Here is an 11,505-nt window from a genome sequence, read left to right on the forward strand (position 1 = left end):
GAGCGTGAAATTATTTTTCATATCTTGCTGGGAGACAAATTCTCCTAGGTTATAGAGGAAGGGGAATTTGAATTATTGATGCTATTTGTTCAGAAGTAAGTGGCAAGCACAGAACACCCACCATCCAGCATTCCACGCTTGGAGAACATGACCGACCAAAGGGTCTGGGACTGCGGATCTCAAACCAGCGTCCTCTTAGCCCAGATAGGGAAAGGGACTTGTCTAAGACCACACAGCAAGCACTGTCCACGTGGCTGGTCCAAAGCCTCATCACCCAGATACTCCCACCCCAAGTGGGTGGCATGGCACAAAGGACGGCAACACATCTGGGACTGCACACACCTAAGTCTGAATCCTGGATCCTGAGTTTTCCAGACAGGATGACCTTTTCTGTGTGTGTGTGTCGGGGGGAGGGTGCTTTGCCTCACTGAGCCTCAATTTCCTTATCTCATAAAGGGGAAACTGATACTTGAGAAAGTGCTGTGAGACATAGAAAGCAAACTATGGTTACCAAAGGGGAAAGGGGAGGGATAAATTAGAAGTTTGGGATGAACAGGTACACACTACTTATATAAAACAGATAAACAGCGAGGACCTACTGTATAGCACAGGTAACTATAGCCAATATCTCGTAATAACCTATAATGAAAAAGAATGTAAAAAAAGAATATATATATACACACACACATATATATGTATATATGTATAACTAAATCACTTTGCGGTACACCTGAAACTAACACAACATTGTAAATCAACTATACTTCAATTAAAAAAAAAAGTGACAATACCAGAAAAAAAAAAGTGCTGTAAAAAATGAGATGGGACATTGTGTGCCGTTTCTCTTTCTTATTCTTCACTTGCTCTGCACAGCCGCCCCCGCCCTTCTGGTTCTTTCTCTGGTCTACAGGGTCCTCACACTACTGTCTTACCGAGCAAAGAGGCTGTGACAAAGGTGATGGTGGGAACGGTCAGATAGAAAGCAAAGAAACCACCTGGAATGAAAGTGGAAGATAGATAGCTAGAGAGAGAGAGAGAGAGAGAGAGGGAGGGAGGGAGGGAGATATTGGGCTTTTTCCTGCAAATCCCGCCATAAGCAGCTGCGTGGAACACCTATTCATCACTAACAAGAACCAAAGCAATGATGATTACAGTAACAAAGCTCATCACCGCAGCCCTTTGTAAAGAAACAGCATCTATTGAGGTTTGTATCAAGCTGGGCACAGGGCCAGGCATTCAACCATTTCCTCCCCCACTCAACCCCCAAGCAGGCCATCGCCCCCAGCTCACCAGCTGAGGGACTTGAGTTCGGGAAGCCGCCACCCAGCCACAGCACCCGGGGTGGGGGGCGGAGTCTGGCACAAGCCCACTCGGTGGGTGATGACCGCCCCCCATCCCTACTTCCTGGGGCTGTTTACCTGTCGCCTAATTACAAGACTAATGGAGATGAAATATCTCAAGGTGCAGAGGCTCTTTCTTCTCTTGACACAAAACCTCGGGGAGGCAAGCCAGCAGGTCATGACCTTTTCCTCCCTGAGGTGGCAGTCTGCCCTTTTCACCCCAGTTTCGGTTTAGAGAATTGCCCATTCTCCTCTGCGAATCAACGCATCCAATGAGGTTGACTCACCTGATTCCAGAGGTGAAGACACCAGCGACCCAGGTAACAGTCACCGTGATTGGGCCAAGGGATGGGCACGTGACCCAGTGGGAGCCAATGACAGTTTGCTCTGGAAGTTTGGTTGGAACCGTTCGGAAAGAGACGCTTTCTACGTTCTGGGCTTGTGAAGTTTACAGGTGTAAGCTTGTGACCTGCCTTTGAAGGCAGCCCTGAAAGCAAAACCAAGGTGGGGAAAACCCTAGAGGCCAGAGAATGAGTCCAACCCTCCTGTTATGCAAATGTCACCTGTGCTCTTCATCACATGAACCAAAAAACACCTTCTCCCCGTTTTTTGTTTTATTTGTTTTTTTTTTCTTAAGACATTTTAAGATGGGTTTCTGTAATTTACACTTGAAAAAGTCCTGGCTCTTCCAAACCCACCAGAGGGGAAACAGAGAGGAGTTGACCACTTCCTCTCCTTTTCCCAGCAAGGGGCCCTGGTGGCTTTTCTTTCGGGGAATGTGGGCCCCCTTTTTTTCTCGCGCGTAGCTCAGAAGCTTTCGGTCTTTTACCCTCTGGCCTTTCTCGACCTTAGTGACCACGATCATTCTCCATCCCGGTCTCAGTCTCCTCTTCCCCCAACAGGCACTATTCACACCCTTGCTCCGGTGAGAAGACTGAGGCTGAGACGTGCAAGCTAATGTGCTCCTTTGCACAGAGCACCGGAAGCAGAGCTGGGACTCGAACTGGGGACTGACACTCTGGCCAGGGTTCTTCCTCCTTCCCCCTGTGGGGAAGCAGTGCAGCCTAGCTCTGCCGAGTATGAAACCGATTTCTTCGTTGAGGTTCAACCAAAGTCTGGGCACCAACTCGTGGAGGTCCCGCAGGCACCTCCCGGCCTCTTCAGCCCACCAGGCTGCCTCCGGATCTAACAAACGTCCACCCAAGACCTGCGCCGCACCGCCACCTGGTGGTCACATATAAAAACACACGCTCCAAGGGGCTGTCAGGAGATTGTTCTGCCCTGGGGCGGATGGGATAGGGAAAGGGGTGGTGGGATAGGGATCGATGGGGCAATTTCTAGGAATTTTGGAATCTGAGATTTGATTAGGGGCCTGAGATTCCTTCTCTGTTTCTCTGCCACACCTGTGTCTCTATACTCTTTTTTTCTCCTTGTAGTCCTTGGACACCTTTGAAACGAATTGCATTCCCTCTTTTCCTTGGCTGCCAGGATGCTCAGACCAATGTACAATCCACTACTGGCAACTAAATTACCATGTGGCAGGCATCTGGAAGAGAAGCTTAATCCCTGACTCCATATTCCTTTCTCTGAGCCTCATTTTTCTATCTTATTTTATATTTAGTTTTCTGCTTGGGCTGAGGGCATCCTTATAAACCACCTTAATTTCCCTCTTTGTGGGGAAGAGGGAAGAAAAAGCAGGATTAAAAATTCAGAAAGCACTTCCTACCTTCTGCAAGCCTCAGTTTCCTCCCCTGTAAAGTGGGTACAAGAATCCCGGCCCTGTAGGGTTTTGTGTGGGTTTGGGGAGATGCCAGGTAAATATTAGTGCCTGCCTTATTTCCCATCTCTCCAACCCCCTGCCCTGGGCTCTCTGCTGCTTGCCTAGGGCAGGCCGGGATGCAAAGGGGATCCAAAGCACAGATCACTTTGCCTGCAGACCCACTCTGTGCTCTGTAGACCTACTGGGTGCCCCTGCCTGAGCCTGGCGCCCTGAGCCCAGTTCCTGTCTACCTCCTGGAAGACTTTTGGCCTCCAGAACCTTCTGCCTCCTGCCTGAAGACGCTGCAGCATTCCCAGCTGATTTGCAGAGAGTCCAGGTACATCTCATAAATAAAGTATGTACTCTTCCTGCAGAAAGGCTGCAGCGTGGCTGCGCGGGGGTGAGAAGCCTGGGTTAGAAGGAGCCACGGGAGGTGGGGAGGACTGTATGTGCTTCTGGTCCCATACCAGCGGCGGCTTGGGGGTGGGGGGAACGCTGAGAGCCTAGGAAGGTGTAATGGGGCCAGGGTGGGGAAGAGGCTCCATGAGGGCAGGAGCTGGATGCAGCCTGTTGAGGCTGAATCTTGGTTCAGACACCTTCTAACTGTGTCCCTTAGCTTCAATTTCCTTATCTGTAAAATGGGGATAATATCAGTACCGGTGCCATTGGGCTGCTATAGCCATTGCACTTAAAGCATTTAACTCACGAGCTGGAACACAGTAAATGCTCAGTAACTGTTATATTTGCCCTGAATTTCCTTAGTCTCTTCCCCAAGAGCTTTGCATTGCTTCTGCTCTGGGGAGCAATGAGGATGGGGTTCACACTGCGCCTGAGTGTGGGGAGAGGATTACAGGCTACAGGAAGGGTAGGAAACGGGAAGAGAGGCTCAAGGCGACAAGAGCAGGTGTTTGGAACAAGAGATGAAGACACAACCACCAACGCACAAGAGCCAGACCAGTTCCGGAAAGGGGACAGCATTTCTGCAGCCATTTCTGCGTAGGTGCTTGAACTGCTTGACTGGCTTCTAAAGGAGAGTGTGATCTTTGGAAGACAGAAGGAGCTGGGGACCCTGGGGACATAGATTACACCGTTAGCACGGCTGCACTGGAAGAGAGGCCTTGGGTAAGTCACTTTCCTTCTCTGGGTCTCTGTTTGTTCATCTATAAAATGGTTTCTGAGAGGCATTCCAGAAGTGTAGCATTTCCACTTCAAGGTTCACAGATGTACTTCCGACAAACATACATGGAGGGCCACCTGTGAGTCAGACCCTGGGCCAAGCTCTGGTGATGCGATGGTGGAAAAACAGCAGGTTCCTCCCATGAAGGGTCTTGAGAGCTGGTGTGTGCGTGGTGTGTGTGTGTGTGTGTGTGTGTGTGTGTGTGCGTGCGCGTGTACACAACAGACAAGCAAATGAATGTATAATCTCAAACTGAAATCAGCCCTGAAGGAGCGGGACGTGGGTCAATCATGGAGTGTGTGCAACTAATGGCCTTGACTTTGACCAGGAAGCTGGAGAAGGTTTCACTGGAGACAAGGATGCTCGGGCAGGGCTAGGGGCAGCCGGGTGGTGCATGGCTGGAGGAGGAGCTTGGTGAGGGATGGACACGGAGCCATGATCAGGAACCGGCTAAGGCAGGGCCTTGCTGGGAAAGGGAAAGAGCTTCCTCTTCATCCTGAGACCCTGAAGGGCTGTGGGCAGGGGGAGTGATGACGTCAGCTTGGCATTTCGAGAGTCTTCCGGCTGGAGTGGGGGGAACAGATTGGAGGACGCTGGCCTGGAAGCTGGAGGTCCCAGCTGGGGACGATGGAGGGAGAGACCCTGGTGGCAATTGGTGGGGTGAAGAGGACTTGGTGAAATGACAAGAGGATGCACTGATAGGGCGCGGGCGCACTGCATCTGGGAGCGAGGCTCTGCCGGGCTCATCTCCCCCTTTCCAGTTCCCTCTGGGCCCCATCTCTGGCTCTGCCAGCGTCTGCCCTTACCGCAAAAGAGCTGAGGCGGGAGGGGCGGGGCGGATGGGGCGGCAGCGGCTGTGCTGGAGGCTGCAGGCGGCGCCTTGCTCTCCACAGCAGCAGGAGAGGCTGGCTGCAGCCCCTGCTGGAGCGGCTGTGGAGCAGGTGCGGGGCGTCTGGAGGGGCTCTGTTTGCAGATGGATCACGAGATGGGATGGATGAGAATGGCACACACGCTGTCCTCCTTCTCTGTTGTCTGGACACAAAAACCCAGACAAAGGAGCAGCAGGGACACAGGGCACAGCCCCGCAAGGAGGCAGGCCCACACAGCACGTACACACCGGGGACAAAGGAGAGGAGGACAGAGGCAGGTCTGTGCAGAACAAGGAGCGAGGGAGGGGGGAAGGCTCGCGTGACCTCGGGCAAGGCCGCCTGGTGTCTGAGCCTTGCTCTGGGCACCGTAGACAAAGAGGCTGCGGGACACCAGTAGGCCCCGGACCTCGCCAGTCCGATGGTCTCTTCCTCAAAGGAAAACTGATCGTGGACTCCATAAATTTGAGAGTACACTTTCAGGTCCTGTGGTTGGTGGTGATAAAGAAAGTGACCGTGAATGTGGTGTGGGGTCCACGTCAACCTGCATTTAGTTAAACCAACAGCTTGGACACACACACATGAAAGAGCAAGTGATTTGTGGATAGGACTTGCTACTTATACGCTCTGCAGACAGGGTTGGTGTCTGTGGTGTTTGTAAGACCCACTTATAATAATTTCCCAGGGCTAAGAACTCCAAGTTTTGTATAGTCTGTAATGGTCCTTCCAACTGAGAAGGGGAGAGAGAGAGAGACAGAGAGAGAGGATGTTTACTAATCCCATAACCATGCCATGTGTTTTCTGCAATCAAATCACTTATTCTTTGGAAAGCCCTGCAAGACAGGTTGTGTTATGCCCATTTTACAGAAGAGGAAACTGAGACCCAGAGGGACGTCGCATACTGAGTAAAGGGCAGATTCAAACTCAAGTCTGCCTGACTCCCGCGTCTATGTCTTAGCTGCCAACCGAGCTGAGAGGAAGGCAGAGAAAGGAAATAAGACAAAGACCCGAGTGGCAGAGAGCCTGGCAGTCTTTAGTGAGTGCCTCCCCACTGCTGGAGAAAGATGGATGCCTGGTAATGTTGTTTGGACACCTGGATCCAGCTGTGCCTGAAACCATTATAGTGGTGGACTTATTTCTGCCACTCGAAACTGAAAAGGTCCTGAAAAAGAATAGTTATACTTCTTGTGACTTTCAATTCTCAGTCCCTGGTACAGCGTCTGGCACTCAGTAGGCCTTTTGACTTCAAAGACAAGTTGGGTCACTAATGTATATTCCCACAAGCTCCCTGAACTTCTTCCGTGATGGTTTGCTCACAGTGACTTCTGCCCTCTCCTTGACTAGGCTGCGAGCTTCTAGAGGGCAGGACTCTGCGTTACTCACCATCCTATGCCAGGTTGGCACATAGGGGGTGGAAGCTTCTCAAACTGGGGAGACCTTGGATTCACGGAGCCCAGGGTGGGCTCTGCTGAGTGGCATTGGGCCGTGGTGGGTGATGGGAGTCTGCATGATCCATTGACCCCATGGGATGTCCCCTGGGCACTCACTGTGCCCAGGCACACCAGTGGCTTCGTACTGCAGGCCCCTGTGACTCCCTGCTGACGGTTTTCTTGGGCCAAGGGCATGTGTTTGGTCTGCACCAAGGGCAGCCTGGAGGTGGCAAGGGGTTGATGCCTGGGGAGCATCCTTCAGCCATGACAGATAAGAGTTGGTGAGTAAGTACCCTGGTTTCCTGGACCTCAGGTGGGACAACTCAGGCATGTCCCACCCAGTCTCCTAGAGGGACCCCAGCAGGACTGTGTCCTAGTTGCCACAACAACTTGGTTCTTGTTATGGACTGAATTATGCCTCCCTAAATTCATAGGATGGATTGAATGTGACCCCAATGTGACTGTATTTGGAGACAGGGCCTTTATGGAGGTCATGAAGGTTAAATGAGGTCAGAGGGTGGGGACCTAGTCCAACAGGACTGGGGTTCTTATAAGATGAGGAAGAGACACCAGGGGTGTACACACAGAGGAACGGCCAGGTGAGGACACAGGGAGAAGCTGGCTGTCTGCAAGCCCAGGAGAGAGGCCTCAGGAGAAACCAGCCCTGCTGGCACCTTGATCTTGGACTTCCAGCCTCCAGAACTGTGAGAAAATAGTGGCTGTGGCTGAAGCCCCCTAACCTGTGGCGTTCTGTTACAGCCCTAGCAGAGTGATGCACTCGCTAATCCACCTCGTCTGGCTTTTTTCTCTTCCTTGTCTCACTACTTTACTCCACTCTCAGTGTTTCCTGGGATCACCTTCCAAATAAACTACACGCACTTGAATCCTTGTCTTGGAGTCTGTATCTACGGTAGTCCAGGCTCATGCTCCTGTCCATGCCTTATCTAGTGGGACTGCTGGCCTTTGCACAGGAAGGCAGCCACTGGGGGCAGGACAGAGATAAAACTGGAAAACATGAACTCTACTCGCCCATGGCAATGATCCTGAACCAATGATGTGCTTCTTGGACGGATATTAACCGCTGCTGTGCATGCCCAGGGCAGGACAATAAACAGACCCCAGCAAGGCGGTGGGGCTGAGCTGACTGGGCCATTGCATCCTTCCTAGGGGAAGGATCGGGTGAGCGTGAATGCAGATGGTTTTTTCAGAGATCTGAGCGCAGCTTTTGGAAACAATGGTGAGTTTGAATTTCAGCTTCAACACTTTCTAGCTGGCTGACCTTGGGTAAATCACTCCCCCTCTCTGAGCCTCTCTTTCCTTATCAGATGGAGATGATGTTGACATTTCCTCAGACAATGCCCGGGGCAGGGGATGTGGGTAAAGCCCTCTGAATAGTGTCAAGTAAGTGGGCCAGGGGTTAAGTTCATTGCTTCTGAAGGTGATGACAAGGGAAGGCAGAGGTCACGGGGGGAACTGTTGAAAGCATATGCTATTCGGGGCCACACCAAAGGCGCCTCTCCTCTGCTGTACAAGCACCTTCCCCTGAATTTAGGGAGCTCCACCCTCCCCCCAGCGAGGATGAGTCACAGTGAAATTTCTATCTGAGTGAGCTGGAAGCTGCTGGCTCGGGGAAGAGCCCTCAGAGAGAAGCTCCCCTGAGGCCCCGACGATGCACACAGGCTTGGTTAATATCTTGGCTGGAGGGCACTGCCTTTTCTCAGAGCCCTTCCTTAGAGGGTACGGCCGGTGTGGCCAGGAAGAGAGGTGGTGCTGGGGAGGCGGAGGGGGTCTGTGTGATTCGTTTAGGTAACAAGGTGATGAAGCCCATCTTGTCACCTTTCCAGAATGCCCTGACCAGGTGCAGGGTCAGGGGGGTATAAAAGGAAACGAAGCACAGAGAGGCATGTACCCCAAAGACTTGAAAAGAGGGACTCAGACAAATCCTTGTCCGCACACGTTCACAGCTGCCAAAAGGTGGAAATAACCCACGTGTTCATCAACGGATGGGTGGACACACAGATATCCTGTGTGCATATGATGGAATACGATTCATCCATAACAAGGAACACAGTGCTGGTATGTGCGACAATGTGGCTAAACCTCAAAAATCTTATGCTTGGTGAAATAAGCCGGAATCAAAAGAACACATGTTATATGATTCCATTTATAGAAAATAACCAGAATAGGTAAAGCCATGAGAGACGGAAAGCAGATTCAGGGTTGCCAGGGCCTGGCGGGAGGGGAGCATGGGGAATGACTGCTTAGCGGGTGTGGGGTAGTATTGGGAGGGGATGAACATGGTTTGGAACTAGATCGAGGTGGTGGCTGCACAACGCTGGGAATGTGCTAAATGCCACTGAACTGCTTGTTTTCAAGTGGTTGGTTTTACATTATGTGAAAGTCACCTAATTTTTTTTTAGGTGCAGCCGCTGTGGAAAACAGTATGGAGGTTACTCAAAAAACTAAAAATAGAGTTGCCACATGATACAGCAATCCCACTCCTGGGCATATACCCGGAAAAAACTCTAATTCGAAAAGATACATGCACCCCTATGTTCATAGCAGCACTATTCCCAATAGCCAAGGCATAGAAACAACCTAAATATCCATTGACAGATGAATGGATAAAGAAGAGGTGGTACATATATACAGTTGAATACTACTCAGCCATTAAAATGAACGAAATAATGCCATTTGCAGCAACGTGGATGGACCTAGAGATTATTATACTAAGCGAAGTAAGCCAGAAAGAGGAAGCCAAATACCATATGATATCACTTATGTGTGGAATCTAAATTACGACACAAATGAACCTATCTACGAAACAGAAACAGACTCACAGACGTAGAGAACAGACTGTGGTTGCCAAGGTGGGTGTGGGGGAGGGATGGATTGGGAGTTTGGGATTAGCAGATGCAAACTATTATAAACAACAAGGTCCTACTGTATAGCACAGGGAACTATATTCAGTATCCTGTGATGATCCAAAACAGAAAAGAATATGAAAAAGAATATATAGATCTATAACTGAGTCACTTTACTGTATAGCAAAAATTAACACAACATTGTAAATCGACTATACTTCAATAAAATCAAAAAATTAAAAAACTTTTTTGAAAGGAGGCACAGTGGGGTAAGTGACTACTCAGAGGCACCGGGCAGGCTGATGACAGAGTTGTAATTGGAACCCTGGACTCCTGGACCACCTGAATGTCTCCAGGGGCTGTTCTAGGGATAAAGAGAAACCAGAGTCCCCTCTCCTCGACATGTTACCAGCGTCAGAATTCCCTTGGAAATCTTGGGCTGCGGGGTGGGGGGTGCAGGTATAATGAATCAGTCCAAGATTACCCAGGCTTGCAGAGCCTTATGGGAATAGGTGAGGTAACCACCCGGTCCAGCTTACAGGAGGAAACTTTATTTTGAAATGGATCTCCAGAACGATGGCGCCTCTTCCTGTTGCCATGGCAACCGGCACTCCATTATAAGCCGCTCAAGCCACTTGCAAGAGAGGCAGAAGAGAAGACATTGCCACTTCCCTTTGGGGTGCGGTCTGAGGCTCTTATCCACTTGTGGGTTGCCCGGGGCCCAGGTTAGCCCCGTAAATGTCCCCTGGAGGTTGGGGCTCTTGGTGAGTTGTGGTGAGAATGACATCTACCATGTTGGGGATGTACTCTGCCGTGTCATGGGTCTACCCGCAGGATAAGATGAGGGTTAGAGACAAGAAGGATGCCAGCTCTCGATATCAGACGAGGCGTGGATCCCAGAGGAGGCGGCAGCCGTGCCTGGAGCATAAAGGAGATGACGGAGACCACCGTGGGTCCCTCCCCTTCCCAAGATAATGGAGAATTCAAGGGAAGGTTTTGTTCACTGCAAAAGTACTCAGCAGGTGGACAGAGGAAAGGCAACGGACCAACCGAATCCCTCAGGAGAACCAGTTTGAGCTAGCCGTGATAAAGAAATTAGAGAATCAGGGACAGAGGGCAGCAGGCAGGACCACACCTCACTGCTTTCGGTACCCGCTGGACATGGGGTCCGCCCTCTCCTTGCATCATTCAGTGTATGATTCATGCTGAATCCACCTGTATTAGACACGGTGTCTTCGCAGCAAATCCACAGTAGCTTCTGATGATTATCTTGCCCCTCTCTTCTTCCCACTGCGCTCCTTGACAAGATATCCCTAGAACCAAAGATGCTTGGGAATAGGATCACAGGATCATTATTGTTCCTCTCTGAGAAGCCCCAGAGAACAGGAGAAGCGTTGAAAATTTGTGAGCGGCAAGTGCCTTGGTTTTTTTCCCCCAAATGGATGTTGGAAATGATGGGTGGATCCTCAGGAGGATTTGGGAACTGATTATGAACTAGGTGGTTTGGGGATACTTCACAAAGAAAGGAGTGACCCCTATGCATCCCTTGTGTTAATTCAGAACCTGTCACGCTGAACCCCATTTCCTTTTTTGTTTGTGGTCTGGTGATAGAGGGGAAAGTCGTAGACCTGTAATGACAGCAGTTTGGCTGTGGACTCCGGGCTATGCTGTGACCAGACCCCATCTTGCCTGTTCTCTTACTGTTCCACGTGAGTCTTACTTCTCTGGCAGGACTGCCAGGTCTGTCCGGGTGGAGGCAGTATCTCTGGCCTCCCTGGGATCTTCGTGGTTCCTGCAATGGCCTTGGGCTGTGCACACTGGAAATGTGCTATAGGTTTGTTGAATTGGGTCTGGATTTTCTGAAGAGCAAAGCTGGGGGTCCCAGCAAGAGGTGTGTAGTAGAGTGAATAGCTAGTAAACCTGGAACCTGAAATGGTGGCTTCAAATCCCACCTGAATCCCTTACCAGGGACCTGGGCAGCTCCGGTTGCCTCTCTGAGCCTTAATATCCTTTCCGGAGCAGAGGAGATGATAAATAATATACACAGAGGGGTGAAAATGAAAGGAGAT

The 11,505-nt window shown here is 50.6% G+C and overlaps 1 long non-coding RNA gene across 1 annotated transcript; it reads left to right on the forward strand.

The window, feature by feature from the left end:
- Positions 1–7,690: 7,690 nt before the first annotated feature.
- On the forward strand, positions 7,691–9,768 carry LOC132436515 (uncharacterized). Its single transcript, XR_009521803.1, has 3 exons — positions 7,691–7,809; positions 8,537–8,648; positions 8,993–9,768. It is a non-coding gene; the product is annotated as an uncharacterized lncRNA (long non-coding RNA).
- The last annotated feature ends 1,737 nt before the right edge of the window (positions 9,769–11,505 follow it).

Source organism: Delphinus delphis, chromosome 13, assembly GCF_949987515.2.
Source record: "Delphinus delphis chromosome 13, mDelDel1.2, whole genome shotgun sequence".
NCBI lineage: Eukaryota > Metazoa > Chordata > Mammalia > Artiodactyla > Delphinidae > Delphinus > Delphinus delphis.